Source organism: Rhinolophus hipposideros (assembly GCF_964194185.1).
Source record: "Rhinolophus hipposideros genome assembly, chromosome: 21".
In the NCBI taxonomy this organism is placed as follows: Eukaryota; Metazoa; Chordata; class Mammalia; order Chiroptera; family Rhinolophidae; genus Rhinolophus; species Rhinolophus hipposideros.
The window spans coordinates 18,094,663-18,111,249 of record NC_138067.1 but is presented as its reverse complement, the minus strand read 5'-3'; the positions used below and the strand labels follow the sequence as shown (position 1 = coordinate 18,111,249).

Genomic DNA, 16,587 nt, shown 5'->3' with positions numbered 1-16,587 from the left:
CAAAGGCTGCTCTTAGGAGAGGCAAAAGTATAACAAGCACCTTACATTATCACAACAACCAGTGAGGAAAGCATCACTCTCCCAGTTTATCATCTAGGCTCAGAGATGTTAAGTTGACTCTCCCAGGGTCACACAGCATTGAGGGGCTGAAGTTGGGATTCAAACCTAGGTCTGCTGACTCCCAAGACCCCCAGTCTTAAATTAACCCCTGCACAATCTGATATCCACAGCCTGATCTTCTGGGTTTTGAGGCCTCCTTATTTCCCCACCTCTGTCTCTCTGATGGTAGGACGTGAGCATACCCAGTGACTTCTATTTACTCTGGGCATCAGATGCTAACATGATGGGGAAAAACACACACACCTCACATTCCTCGGTCACTTTTTAGGAGGGTGCTTTGTTACCCACATCTATTTTTTTTCCACCAAATCTTAGTTTTGTTTTTAATTTCTACAGCAGTATCTTCTGTTAGAGGGGGGAAGTGACAAAACATAGATGACATAGCAACATTATTCATAAGAGCCAAAAAGAGAAAAGAACCCAAGTGTCCATCAACTGACGAATGGATAAAATGTAGTATACAATACAGAATACTGCGTGTTCATCAATCAAAAGAAGTCAATTACTGATACATGCTACACCATGGATAAACCTGGAAAACATCCTACTAATCACAATGGCCATAGAAGCGAGTCACAAAAGGACCATATCGTTATTCTATGGTTCGATTTATATGAAATGCTCAGAACAGGTAAATCTATATATCAAAAATAAATTAGTGATTTCCCAGGGCTGGTGGGTAAGAAAGGGGGGAGAGAAGGGGTGTTAGCAAAGGGGTGTGGGATTTCTATTAGAGATGATGAAAATGTTCCAAAACTGTTTGTGGTTGGACAACTCTGTGGATATACTGAATGACCACTGAATCCTACACTGAAATGTATGTCATGTGTGATGTGTAAACTTTATCTCAGCAAAGCTGTTACCAAACAAAAAGAAAAAGAAAAACCAAAAGCACAAAGCACTCATGGCCCCATCCAAGCAGAGAAGCCACTGTTAATGCCGTTATGTGTCTTTCAGATCCCGGCCCACACCCCGTTCCTGATTCACTCCCTTTCCCTGTCCTGCATCCCTTGATAGCCTCTGTGTTTCTAAAATTAGGTTATGGGAATTACTATATTTTTAAGAACCTTCTTCCCCAACTTTCTCCTTTCTCCCCATTTGCCCATTAGGAAGGAAGGAAGGAAAGAAGGACGGAAGGAAGGAAAATCAAACTATATAGTTATTAGTATGGATAAAATATGGTATAACTACTCAGCAACAAAAAAATAAATGCAATAGCGTAGATGAACCTTAAAAGCATTATGCTAAGGGAAAGAACAAGACTACTAGCCCAGGAGATCGGATTCAGTTAGTCTGAGGCAGGGAGGGCCCAGGCCTGGGTATTTTTTAACAGTGCGCAAAAGAGTACATATTGCATTTATATGAAAATTCTCAAAAACCAGAGACAGACAGATCAGTGGCTGCCTGGAGCTGGGGGTGGGCATGGGGCTTGGTTACCAGTAAGCACAAGGGAACCTGCGGGGTGATGAAAGTATTCTGACACTGATCGTGGTGATGGCCGCACAGCTCTGTGCATTTATAGATTAGCTCACTGTACACTTACAGTGGCTAAGTTGTATGGGGTGTAAGTTACATCGCAATAAACCTGTAACAAAAATAGTTCCTAGGGTCTCCTTTGAGGAGGACCATCAGTCAAAGTCCCATGGTTCAGAAAAGACACAATCTAGGCACCCAATGATGCCAAGCTCAGAGTTATAAAAAAGTGCGGAAGGAAAAGAGAAGCCATAAATAATTCTTAATTAACAATAATTAGAAGAGTAAATATTCAATATAATGATAGTCATCATGAGCAGGCACTGTGCTGAGCTCTTCACAAACACAGACTCCTAAACGGAGGTGAAGGAGGTGGGGTTCTTTAATCCCCTTGATGGTGATGAGCCTGAGGCTCAAAAAGGCTTAATTTGCTCAAGGTCACAGAGCCAGTCAATCTCTGAAGTAGGCTTGGCTGAGCCACTGGGCTAAAACTGCTCTGCCTGGAGGAGGGGGAGAAGCTCCTCGGGTAGTTAAGAGCAACATGAGAGGGAGGGAAATACAGCTGGGCACAAAGGTAGTTTGCTAAAACCACAGACTTTGTTCTCTATAAAGAACACAACCCAGATAGCAACAGGCACCAATCTGGGGGCAGCATTTCTCAAGAGCTAGCTGACACAGGAAGGTGCTGACCTTGGCTAACATGGAAAGCAAGTCATCGCAGAGTCCGGAACTTGGAATCATTCAGTAACTCGGGAACAAGGCCTGGAAACCTCTTCCACAACACAAGGAACAAATGTGAGGCTTGCACCTTTTCCAAATGTGGGTTGTGCTGGGCGCTCTGCCTCTGACATTTGGAACAAAACTCTTAAAAGAACCAAAAGAATTCCTAAAAGAACCCAAACTCCTAAAATCCCAGAACAGCTGGAAGCCAGGCACTTCCCACAGAGTCTCTAGGTCACATGCATTTGCAGATGACTCCAAAACAAGTGCTCACTTGTCCAACAGGGCTTACAAGAGGAGGCTTTCTTTTTCAATGGGTGCTACCATCATTTTTCATTACGAAGAACAAATAAGCATTGATGCGAAAGGCAGTTGCTTCTAAGAGTGTTTGCTAAATCTACTCTACTGGCTCTAAAGGTAATCGTTCAGCCCCCACGTGCGCCTTTGCTCAAACTTGAGAAACCCTCACAATCCCACAACCCACTGTCCCAGGAATAAGCAGAAATAGCTCAGCTTGGGGTGCTCGCTCCAAGAATTCCAAGTAGGATAAAAAAACGAAAATAAGGAAATGGCATGAAGACCGACCCATGGTCCCCGATGCAGACTTTGGCATATGCGGGGGAACAGCCACAGGTCACATGGCTAACTCCTGTAAGAGGCCATGGTGTAGGGGCTGCCACCACAGGGACCAGTGGCACCTGTCCCAGCAGCAGTTCCAAAACTTAATTTTCCTGGTTGCAGCTCTTCACAAGATTCTGTGGTTCCTTTACCCAGCCTCTTCCCACTTTCCAATGTGATCAGAAATTGGAAGCTTGCACACAGGCAAAATGACGTATGTACAAGGTTATTCACTAACGGCATTGTTTGCAGTAGCCAAACATGAGAGACAACCCAAGCATCCGTCAACAGAGGATTAAATAAGTTATGGAATTTCCTTACCATGTGAGAAGGCTCTATGCACCGCTGTGGAATGAACTTTAAAACATAGTGTTAGGTGATAAAAGCAGGGAGCAAAGCAGTGCGAGGGGATAAAAATGTATGTTCATATTTGTGTATATTTGCATACAGAAACTTTGGAATAAACCAATAACTGAGATTATAGATAAAAGAAGGGGCTGTTATTGGGCCCAAAGAGGACAGGGTGGGAATAAAGCTTTTCACTGTACATATTTTTATTTTGGTTAATTTTTCAGTCACATATACATATTATCTAACAAAGTTCTTAAAAATGTAGGGGACTATATGTAAATTGCTTACTATTTACTTTATAGGAGAAAAATTATATCTTTGCAAATGCTCAGAGGCTTTGTTCCCAGATGACCACAATCCCTCCGAAAATCTCAACAACCCAGGAAACAGGAGACGTGGTGGGAAAGAAGGGGTATGACCCACACATGACTGGAGAAGGAAGAGGTGCTGTGGGGGTGGAGGGGTGGGGAACTCCTGTCAGCTGGCCTAGTAAGATGAATGCTAGATGCCAGATCAGGTGACCAGATTCTCTCTGGGGTTTGTCAGGAAGACGAGTGCTCAGGCAAGTCCCGTTCATTCATTCTGGGTTAGTTTCCTCACCTATACCATGCAGGGTGAGCTATTAGCAAAGATGTTCAGAGGCCTTCTTGGACGTCGTGGCACATAGAACCGGTATGACTTTTCTTTGGACGGCATCCTGATAATGTTTATAGATTTTTACTAACTTCCATCCTCATCTGGCAAAGCTTGTGTCTAGGAACTCCTCCCACACATGGACTCACACGTGTGCACGAGGACAGACAACACAGTCACCGCAGGCTAGTTTTTAGTGGCAGTAGACAGAAATGTCACCGACATAAGACAGGTTAAATACACAGGGGGTACTCACTAAACAGAAAATAGTGCAGAAATTAAAAAGAATGAGGTAGCTGTTAAAAAGAATCAAATAAATCTATATGTAATCATATGAGGAACTCGTCTTTAAAGAAAGCAAAAAGCAAAGTGGGATAGAGAATATATCTAAAATATCTTCAGAAGGATACAAGAAACTGGTAAGACTGGCTGTCTCGGGAGGTGAACTGCATGTGGAAGGAGTAAAAGGAGGGAGCTCCCTGTTTTTGTATTCTTTTGGTTCATGTTTGCTTTCTTATCTTCACACAATTTTCTTTAACGAGAGGGTTGAATTGAAGGAGGGCTAGCGTTTAGCTAACTTCAACAGGCAAGCACTGTGCTTGGTCGTCCACAACTCCTAACGCAAACTTCAGTTGCATTATCAGAAATAAGACGCTCAGATATGGGAAGCCATATGGTCTTGTTCTGTCCGAATCTATTTGTGGTTTGATAAGTACGTTCGTTCTCAGGGTTTCAAGCTAATGATCTAAATGATGAATGCTGTTTTCCTTTCCAAGAGTCACTGGAAAGACGGACACTGACCCACAGAACTGGTCCAGACGCAAAGGGGCAAGGATGATCAAGTGACAGACTAGGAGACACTCTAGTAAATAGTACAGGGCTGACTCTTTCTAGGAAGGTCGGTGCCAGTGACACCAGAGGGCAAAATAAGGGCCAGCAAAGAGTAGAAACAGCAAGACCACCCAAGAAAAGAAGGAAATGTCTTTTGCTCTGATCTCACCCCAAACAGAACTGGGCCGCCAGCCTCCCGAGTGCCCCTTACTCAAGCTCAGATGGCTTCATCAGGCACTGAGGTTCAGTGTATGAGCTTGGAGTCCAGACAGATCTGGATTTTCATCGCAGTTGTGCCTCTAACTAGTGGTGTTTGACTTTAGGAAAATTAACCCTTGTTCTCAATTTCCTCTTTCTACAATAGGGGAAGAAAGCATTCTCAGCAACTGCACAGACTTGATATATACCATGTTGTAAGACCGGATCTTATATTAATTTTTGCTCCAAAAGACACATTAGAACTGATGGTCTGGCTAGGTCTCATTTTCGGGGAAACACGGTCGTTAACCCGCGTTGCTGCTGTTAGCGTCAGATTATATTTCCGTAGCTGCTCTGAGGCCACCCTGCAAGGAGACAAAAGCCTCAAGGGCTGGCTGGGGTAGGGCAGAAACCTCAGGGCCCCTTCTGTAAACTAAAATCCTATCAGTGCCTCCTTCTGGCCCATGCACCCCCCCCAGGATCTGCCACTCCTGCTTTTGGGTGTGGTGCCCTTGCCTGTGGGCAAGCTCTTATCTTGGAGAAGTCATTTCTCCCCCACCTCTCATGATCATAGTTTTGGTACCTTCTCAGACCACCTGGAAACCTCTCAGTGGCCATGAAAGCAAGTTTCCCACGTTACTATTCTGCTTTGCCCAACCCCCCGCCCCCTCCCCCCATCCCCCGAGGACTTGGCAGTGGCACCACTGAATTGAGCCAAGGTTCTGGGTCTGTGAATGGGAAGGTGTCATTCATTCCCTTCCCCTGGATTTACGAGGAATCCCCCTGGAATTATGAGGAAAGACGTGGACACCTGTGGGAGGCTCCATGGCCTCTGGTAGATTCTTAAAGGGGTCTGAGACCCCAAAAGAGGAGCTCAGGACTAGAGACACACTTAGGGCTTAAACTGGCGTTGTGGGTGTCAGGAGGGGGATGAGAGGATACAGGCGTTCAACTGAGGCTACAATCACTGGTCGTTTCCGATGCCTCGCTAGCCCCAAACCCTGAGCACCAGCAGAAAAATAACTCCAAACCTCCTGCTGGCATGCTTTGAGTGCTGTGAATAAAAACGCACAGGTGAGGGGTGAGAACAGGGGGTTCAAAATGTGAAGGGGGTGAAAATGGGAGGTGGGAGGAAAACATGGAGACAGCAAAATATCTGACACTCTTTCCTCCATAGACCTAATTCATCTCTTGATGCCTAGACCATTGCAGTAGCCCGTCTTCCCAATTCTGGCCCAGATCCCTACAGCCTCTTCTCTACGCAGCAGACCTGGGGAACCTGTGACAACCACCGTCAGATTAATGATATGCCTCTGCTCTACTCACAGCCCTCCAGAGAGCCCCATTTCCCTCAGAATAAAAGCACGAATCCCTGTGATCAGGCCCCAGCTACTTCTCTAACTTGTCGGAGACTACCCTCACCTCATTCACTCCGGCCAACAACGCTGGATACGCTCCTGCCCAAGGCATCTGTATTTGCTGTTCTCTCTGCCTGGATGACCCCATTTGTCCAATAACCCGTCTTCCCCAGATTTTCCTTCCCTTCTTTGTTTCAAAGGTCACCTTCCCTGTAGACCCTGAACACTGTATTTAAAATAGTATTCCCCTGCCTCTAGCACTCTTTCCTTATCCTTCTTCCCTGCTTTATTTTTTCTCTACAGCACTTACCACATTATGTATTTATCACGACTATTTACTTATTTATTGCCTTTTTTACTTATTTATTATTCCAACAGAATGTAAGTTCCATGAGAGCAGGGCTTTTGCCTAACTATTGTGCTCGTTACTGTATCTACACACCTACCCCAGTGCCAAACACTATGTCCTCAATAAATATTTGGTGAATGAATAAATGGTGCCTTTGTCTCCCCCAAACATCTGGCCAGATCCCAAGGAGGCCCCAGATGGTCCCAAAGCCGATCCAAGAGCAGAACCCTGAAGACAAGGGCACAGAGGTGGGCCTAATTTCCAGAGGCCACGGTGGGGCCTGAGAATGGCTGGGAATTCAGGGCTTTGGATCCCCAGTTGAAACCGTCCAACGATGCTCATGAGCCAGGAGTACCCACCATAACTTCAAGAGCCTGCAAGCCAGCTAGGACTGCTAATCACCCTAATGATTCCACACCTCTGGTTACCAGTAAGTGATCAAGCATTAACCCTACGAGAAGCACCGTGCAGAACCTCGGTGAATCCCTACAACCATCCTGGGAGGTACGTACTGCAGCCCCATTTCACAGGTGAATACACCAAGACTCACAGAGGTGAAGTGACTTGCCCAAGGTCACCTACCTAGCAAACAGGCAGATCTTGGAACTGAACTCAAGCCCACCTGACCCCAAAGCCTTAATCTCCACTTTACCCTGCTCCATCTGATCTGCCAGGGTGTCTCTTCTCTCCCTGTTTCTCTCTGTCTTTTTACTCCCTGCCTAAAGTCACCACATGGGAGTGTCGGGTTCCAGGTGAGATGCCTCTGGGGCATTTCATTCAAGCCCACACTGCAGGTGGAAGGCTAACGTGCTGATGGAACAGGCAGAGTGTTGACATGTGACAAGGCCCATGTAGACAGGTCTTTGGGGAATTTCAACAGCACAGGAACTGGCTCTAAGAGCTGTAAATAAAGTTGGCTCAACACCTTGGCTGGTAATAGGGCTCACAGGCCCTGGCAAAACCTGAGAGGCCACCTGGCCACCCCCAAAGGCCTTAATTTGCTTAAATAAGACTGCAATCTTTGGGTGTTACTTCCCAGAGAACTTCTTGCCTTGTGACATAAAGGGGACACATCAGAGGAGCCAGGAAGAGGGGAAAGAACCTTCCTACCTTAATCAATTCCACAGGAGAACTGTGCATTAACTAAACCCTGTTAGACAGGGCAAATGTGTGCCATTGATGCCAGCTTTAAATACTTCTCATTTTGAATGCGCCATCTCTGCTGACTGGGCAGATCAGACCAGTCAGGCACAGCTTTCTCTTTTAAACACCATTTTAAGCCATTAGCTTAGGCTCATCTCAAAAGTCTGCCTGCCTTTTGATTGAACAATACATCCAACTTATTTCGGTGTCCATTTTCTTTGGTAGGTAGGTGGCTGTGGTTTCCCAGAACCCATTCTGTTTATGGGAAGCCTGCAAACCAAGGTCCTTCAGAGGGCAGAGCCAAGCAGAATCACCCGCTTGAGGTTGTTTACTAAAAGCTTAGAGCAAAAGCTCTCTACCACGAACAGGAACTATTTCACTAATGATCTTATTTTTTTCCCCCACTGCATTTAAAAAATTGATAATTCACATAACATAAAATTCACCAATTCAAAGTGTACAATTTCAGTGGTTTTTTAGTTATTCTCTATGTTGTGCAACCATCATCACTGTCTAATTCCAAAACATGTCCTCATCCCAAAAATAAACCATGTACCCATTAGCAGTCAGCCCCAATTCCTCTTTTTCCCCAGCCCCTGGCTACCACCCCCCTGTTTTCTGTCCCTATGGATTTACCTATTCTGGACATTTCACAGAAATGGAATCACACACATGTGGCCTTTTGTATCTGGCTTCTTTCACTTAGCATGATGTTTCAAGTTCACCCATGTGGTAGCACGGATCAGTACTTCATTCCTTTTTCTGGTTGAATAATAGTCCATTGTGTGGCTAGACCACATTTTGTTTATCCATTCGTCAGTTGATAAACATTTGGGTTGTTTTCACTGTTTGGCTACCCCAAATAATGCAATGAACATTCATGCACAATTGGCCGTACTTTCCCAAGTCTCTTGGGTATACATACCTAGGAGTGGAATTTCTGGGTGATACAGTAACTGCATTCCACTTTTTGAGGAACCATCAGGCTGTTTTCCACAGCGGCTGCACCATTTTCATTCCCACCAACAACATGTGAGGTTCTGATTCCTCCATGTCTTCTCCAACCCTTGTCATTTCCTCTGTTCTTAAATTATAGCCATCCTAGTGAGTGGGAAATTACTGTGTTTTTGCTAATGATCTCCTAAGAAAAACTGTCACCTCCCCTAGGACATCACCACCTCACAAACACTGCTTTGAAGGCAGTCCTGGCTAGAGAGCCCTTGGTGCTGGTGCTAATTACCACTGCTGCTACTGACACTTTGTAGAGCACACGCTATGTGCCAGGCTCATTATATTAGGCATTTAATCTTCGCAATAACCGTATAAAGTAAGTGCTACTATTATCTCCATTTGATAGGTAGAAAAATTGAGACACAGAGCGGTTCAGTGACTTGCTCAAGGTCACACAGTTTGTAAGTTACTGATGTGAAACCGGAATGAGATAGGGCCTTGACCACTACGCTTTCATAGATGGTTTCCTGGCATACAAAGTTTGTTGAGAGCCTGGAGGTCGCACAGGAAACACAAGGTCAACATACGAGTACCTGAACACCACCCTTAATGAACCCAGGGTAACTCTGGTTTCTCTAAACCAGCTTAAGACACAAGGCTTATGTACACCAACAGCATACTTGTGACAGGGTTATAAACATCCGAGGTGGGACTGCATGGTAGTAACAAGAAGCAACTCTGAATTCACACACACCTGGACTGAGGTTTCAGCTCCATCACTCAAGCCCCCAGTTAAAATCACCCCCCAGGTCTCCGAAGCAGGGAGACAAAAGGAGACCAGCAGTCTCTGATTGGAAGTGAAGAACGCCACCTTTTCTTTTCGCATTCCCTACTATGTACACAGGAGCAGCTGTGATCAGAGGAGCCAACATTTTCAATGGCTTATGTGTAAGTACCCTGCCTTCTCAGGAGGTGCCTGAAACAGGACAGCTTTAGTTTTGTTGTTTTTGCATCCTTAATAAAAACATGGTTGGTGAGTTTGTTTAGTTCTTGTTAAGTTAGTTCTTACTATAGACTCTTTCCCCTACTCCCAAAACTTTTAGTTATGAGAAACTGTAAAAAGAAAAAAAAAAAAAGAAGCAACCATAAAAGTTGAGATATAATAAATAAAAGTCTTTCTTGGGATAGTTGGGGGTATTTGAATATAGAGTAGATGTTAGATGATGTTGTAAATTCTCTTAGTTGTGATCATAGTATTATGGTTCAAACGGAAATTATCCTTCACTTAGGAGATGCAGGCTGAAGTTTTAGTGGTGAAATGTCTGCAACATATTTTCAAATGGCTCAGAAAGCACATACACACACAGATAAGGCAAATATGACAGTGTTAATTGTAAAATGAGAATATTCAGGTGTTCATTTTACTGTTCTCAACTTTCATGGGTTTTTTTGTTTGTTTGTTTTAGAGTTTCTCATAACTAAAAGTTTTGGGGGTAGGGGAAAGAGTCTATAGTAAGATCTAACTTAATAAGAACTAAACAAACTCACCAACCATGTTTTTATTAAGGATGCAAAACCGACAAAACTAAAGCTGTCCTATTTCAGGCACCTCCTGAGAAGGCAGGGTTCTTTGGAAAAACAATAATGCTGGGAAAAATAGAAGGCACTAGGAAAAGAGGAAGCCCAACTATGAGATGGGTTGACTCCATAAAAGAAGCCATGCCTGAGTCTACAGGGGCCGAGCAGGGCTGTTGAGAACAGGACATTGTGGGCATCACTCACTCACAGGGTCGCCAGGAGGTGGAGCTGACAACGGCAGGTAGCACAGAGAATCAGAACTGATATTCAGCTAGTCTGCACTGACACAGCTGCACCAATGGTGGAAATACTCAAAGTCCCCTGCGGTTGGTGAGCAGCCCCTGCCCTGAGCCTCCTGAGGACTTCCACACCCCCCTCCAGCTGCTGCTCAGGACCCCAGGACCTATTTGAGCACTAAACGCCAGGCATACACTTTGACTGCTGTACTGGTCATCATTAAAAGTTTTTAAACATCACTCCTGAATATTCTTAACCACTGGCCATTCACCACAGACCATTCTTTCTCCTTAGTCTGAATCTCTCCTCTTGGTCAACTCTGTCATCATGACTTGCTTTCCATGAATGAGAAAAGGAAGAGCCTGCCCTGTGGCACAGAAGTTAAGTGACCTGAGTTAAAATTCCAGCTCTGCCACCTCTTAGCTGCATAACCCTGGGCCAGTCACTTTACTTCTCAAGACTCAGTTTACTTCACTGAAAAACAGAGATAACACAGTCAGTTCTTCTATAATGCTTGCTTCAAAAATGCAAATCTGTTCCACCGTGAATGATTTATTAGGGAACAATGAGCATCACTCAAATTTCAAGTTTGCTCATGTGTATAATTCTATCCGTGAGAAACATGGGTGGATGCAGAAAAGTATACGGGGCCAAAGTACAGAAATATACAAAACACACACACACACACACACACACACACACACACACACACACACACACACCCCTTCCAGCTACCACAGTTCACTGTTATGCAGCACACCTATCCACATCTGGTATGACAACTTCCCATCTGATTCCAGATTATCTCCCTTCCAAGTAACTCACAAGATGCCACCTACTGAGACCAACTCCCTCCCACAAACCAACTTCTCTTTTTTAACATCACGATGAAATTTGAGCGCTGCTCCCCTAGCCATTTCCCCATAAGCCCTGTGATTTTTATTGGGTGATTTTTTTCAGCAGCTTTACGTCACCTTACAGCAGAACTGACTCACCAAGTGTGGTGAGGAATATACAAGACATATGGAGGGAGGGGTTAGTCCAGTGCTGGGCACATCGTAAGCGCTCAATAAATGTTGCCTATCACTTGTTTCTCACCCTGGATGCAGACAGAGCCTGGTGCATAAAATATGCTCAGTGAACATTCATTACGTGAAAGGTCTGTGGCTTATTAATCTGAGTGGACTAATTAAAGAGACTTATCCCTTCTCCCAAGAGGTCGAGAGGGACAGCAATTGTCAAAACTGTAAATTAGAGATGAGACTTCAAAGCTCTAATGGAGTTCTACCCTTCCATGCGTGGCACAAGAATAAGAGCTGTGAAACAGTGACCCTGTCTGCAGGACTCACTGCCATAAACCACTGGCCATCGCAGGGCAATATGCGGTCAATTTTGAGATACGCAGCCTAGACTCGAGTCCTCAATTCACGGTCACAGTACGGTATTAAGTGGTTAAGAGCCCAGGTGACAGGTCAGATGACCCGAGCCCCACCACTTACGAGTTACGCCACCTCAAGCACATAACTTCACCTTCTCCTGCCTCGCTTTCTCACCTATAGAACAAAGACCGTGATGGTCCCTATTTCCTAAGGGATGGAACCGTTAAACATGTTAATCCACGTAAAGCCCTTAGCACAGTGTCAGACACAGAAGAAAAGTTGAGTGAATGTCAGCTGCTATTCTGGAACTAGAGAAAAATCAGATGCTACCAGAAACTGAGCTGAAGCAGGAAACTGTACATGTATACAGCAGCAAGGGGGGGTCTGATTTAGCTGGCACTGAAAGACAGCATACTGTGGGCAGGAACTAATTTTAACTTTCATCAACCATCTACCCCCCAAATCCTTCTCGTAGACATCATTTCCAGAAGAAACAGACAGAACCGCCTCCGACTGAGGGCAAAGGTTCCCTAAAAATCCAGAGGAAGCTGGTTCACTTCACCTCATCTGGGTGGAAGCTGATAGAGGCGTGTATCTGTGGTTCCAAACAGACTGTCTAAACCAGACACAAGACCTGGTCTCCACCTAGCCCTCCAGTGTCATCGCCCACCTGTTTGTTACCCCACCGTGCCCACTCGGGCACTGGCCACACTGGCCTCTTCCTGCTCCAGCACACCACTCCCTTTCCTGCCTCAGGCCCTTGGGCCTTGCTCTTTCCGCTGCTTAGGATTCTCTTCCTACAGTTCTTTCCATGGCATCCTCCTTCCACTACATGCAACACACACACTTCCTCATAACAACGTGCCTGACCCATTCTTAGCTGGAGGAGGCCCCCTTCTTACCCCCTTACACCCATTTCCCTGCTTTATTTGCCTCCTAGAATGTACCACTCCCTAAAATCCCATTTCTTTATATGTTAATGTCTACATAGACACTAGGACTCTAGGTACCTGAAGGCACAGGCCTGGTGTGTTGCCCTCTGCAATACTACCCACTGCCCCGCGCGACCTGAATAAACATGGATTGACTGGTGCCCACCTGAAAGTTGGTGTAGAGTTATTCATCCATAAACATTCCTTGAGGGCCTACGAAGTGCCAGGTGGGACAAAGGAGACCCAAGTCCTTACCGCTGAGTCTTTCCAGTCCCTGGGGAAGAGGTGTCAGAGGGGGCCCGCCAAGGGTGGTGTCTGTAGGAAGCAGGCTTGAGTTGGGAAGACGACATTTTTAAGGATGAGAGGCAGAGCTCCCTGGAGAACACACCTGGTGGTAGTGAGCAAGGCTTTCAGGCAAGCAGGTAGGAAGCTTGACAATTTCGGCCAGAGAAAGGGCAAGACCAAGAGGCCTCAAAGAAAGAGGCCTTCCAACTCTGAAACTATGAGTCTCAAGCAAAGGTGAAGAAAACATAATAGTAGCCAAGACAGGACATAGGATTGACTTGGAGGAAAGCTCTCCAAGATGGACTATTACCTGAAAAAAGCCAGGTGCACAACAGGCCTCCTTGCAGGAATCAGGAAGCAGCCGGCAGATGTTAAGTAGGTACAGCATAGCAGGATTACGGTTCAGAAATATACATACATACATAAGGACCATGAAAAAAGCAAAGGGTAAGGGGTTCAGTGACAGGTACAGGTGTGTACTGTTATACAAGACGGACTCTGATGAGGAGCAGCGCCCTGAATGAAGTGAAGGAAAAGAGTCACAAGGATACCTGGGGGAAGGGTGTCCCGGGCTCGGGGAACAGCAGGCACAATCGCCCTGAGGCAGCAGAGTTCTGGAGAATGGTAAGCACTAGTAAAATCCCCATCATTACATCTCATTGCTACAGTATGCATTCATATTATATTACAACCTACAAGATGTAGTCATAGACACCTTACTAAGGAGGATATACACCAAAATGTTTCCCGTGGTGATATGCACAATTTAAATCTTTTCTTCTCTTAATTGTCTACATTTTCTAACGTTTTCCCCACACAATAAAACATGTATTAGTTGTATAATAAAGACAACTACAAATGGGAGGTCTGAGGTATAAGAGGTATTGCCAGAATTGCAGAAAGGCAAGAGTTTCCTGGAACAGTTGGGTTCCCCACCAAGGTACTGATTTATGCTTACCACAAAGAAACCCAGTCATGCAAGTGATCTTATTTCCCTCTTTGTTTTGATTGGTAGGAAGCTCAGAGTCAAATTTGTGGTCTGCTTTTAGCAGGGATCCAGGCTTTGTGGCAAGCATTTGGCTACTCAATCCTCTTCCTGTCTTTATCTTTTATCCTTCATTTTGCCCATTTCCCTATCTCTTCCTGAAATACAGATTATTATGTATCTAGGTAACCCATGCCTACAAGTTCTTCATTGGAACGAGGTGGGAATGAACGAAATGAAGAAATAGAGCAACAAAGCCAAGAGATTCTTAATGAAGTTTTGAAAAAGGAATGTTGTTCCAGGACTGGCACCATGGGAAAAAGAATGCCTATTTCTGCAGGACCCTGCTCTTCCCCTTATTGGAACACCATCGTGTGCAATGGAGTAGGGATGACCCAGCTCATTAGGTTCCATCATGAGGAGGATAAAAAGACCGTAAGTCCTAAGTAGCAGATTTCCATGTCACATTGGACCACAAACTAAATGATCCTCTCTGGGCCTCAATTGCCTCATCTGAAAATAGGGGTCTAGACAACCTACTGCTGCCAGAGGGGCTGGGGGAATTGTAAGTTATTACGGTATGCAAACTGTGAGGGCAATGCCCGGCATACGCATAGGAAGAGCTGCATCGGTGTTAATAAGGATAATAGCTACTATATTTTACAATTATCAGGACTAGTTATAACTGCTACTGAACGCTCCGTGCATGCCTGACGTTCGAGATCATGCATCTCATTTAATCTCCCCAATAACCTTGTGTCGTAGATACTACTGATCCCATTTTGCTGAGGAAAAAAGTTAACAGGAAGATGCCCTCGAAAGAAATCCAGTTACAAGAAATACAGTCCCAGTACCGGACCCGTGAGTGCTTGGACAGCTTGAGTCAGTTATCTCAGGGAAGGGAAGCGGTGTATTCCAGCAGTTAGATGCAAATTGTGAGTCCCTGTCCTGCACAGGTAGCCAAGGGGACCGCCCTGAGCGTCAGTCTCACTTATAAAACGGAAATAATTATAACAGGGTTGGTATGAAAACAAAATAAGCTCATATATGTAAAACAAAACAAAAAAACACAAAAAACCCATGTGTTTGTCAATAACTAAGGATTCCTGATAACAGCCTTTAATTATTTGACACTTATAATAAGGAGGACTCGCTGAGACCAAGGTGCAAGATGTAAGGAGAAAACTGATCCAATTGCAGCAAGGAACTTTCCCAAGAGAGAAAAATAGATCTTTAAAAAGTGTTCACAATATGAAAGTCATGACGTGCAGAAATTCCTGGAGATAAATCACCTGTCTTAGGGCATACCTGTTTAATAACAGGCAAAGACAACACAAGGAGTCCTCGGGTTAATGATTAATTACCCTCAAATTTTAGGAGTACATTTAGAATCAATGTTCTGAAATACCTTACACATTCGCTGGATCTGTTATCAAACTCTAGATGGATTAATCATAAACTAAATCTCCCTCTCCCCCAAAAAACCCAAATAATAGAAAAGCAACTTTATTCCCTGCCCACAGCAAGGAAAGTCCCTAAAATTCTTAGATGGCCTAACCGACGACTGAAACAGCAGCTGCCTTATCTCCATGCTCAGCTTGAGTTTCATGCTGGCTCCTCCAAAACAGCAGCATGGCTCGGCCATGCATTTTAATATTGGGCTGGGCAACTTACAGATTAGGGAATTGTGTTTGCAGACTCAGAAATGACACCTCAGTCCAAAACCAAGTACATTAATTTGTCAAATCATCCACTAGTCAGAATGATCTATGTTGCCCTCCCTGCTCTAACAGCCTGGGTCATTGAGGGTCTTGGATCCAGTAGGTGCTCAAAGACTATCTGACAGAAATAATGAATGATGGAGGGAGGGAGGGAAGAAAGGAAGACAAGGAGGGTGGGAGGAAAGGAAACAGGAAGGGAGGGAGGAAGGAAGGAAGGAAGGAAGGAAGGAAGGAAGGAAGGAAGGAAGGAAGGAAGGAAAGGAAGAAGGGAGGGAAGATGAGCCCTTTGACCATCCAAGCTCTCCTCTCCAAATACACTGGAACTCTTATTTCACCAGAGATTTGGCCATTTTGTCACACATGGTGGAGAGTTTGCAACCCTTAACTTAATTTCCCTTCACTTCTGACTTGATGCACACTGAGGTTGGTTGCCACTTTCACTCTGGTGGAAACCAGTCCTGCAGAGCCAAGCCTTGACCGCCTCTTCTTGGGGTGGGGAGATGTCTTGGACGTCTCCAAGTCTGATGAAAGTTGCAGATCCTCTGAACCCAAAAAACATTCGGACGTGCAGGCACACACACACTCAGCTTGTCTATAATCTTGGGTGGATTCATAGATCCCCCTACCCCACAAGCCCAGCGAAGAATCACCCATGACTCCAAATCTCTGAAGGGGAGGCCCCTCAAAGTCTGCACTTTTAAGTTTTCTGTGTGAGCCACACTCTA

At 44.9% G+C, this 16,587-nt stretch overlaps 1 protein-coding gene across 1 annotated transcript in view; it reads right to left on the bottom strand.

The window, feature by feature from the left end:
• CDH1 (cadherin 1) overlaps window positions 1-16,587 on the bottom strand; it is a 69,449-nt gene that overhangs the window by 33,884 nt on the left and 18,978 nt on the right. The gene's annotated exons all lie outside the window — the stretch shown is intronic.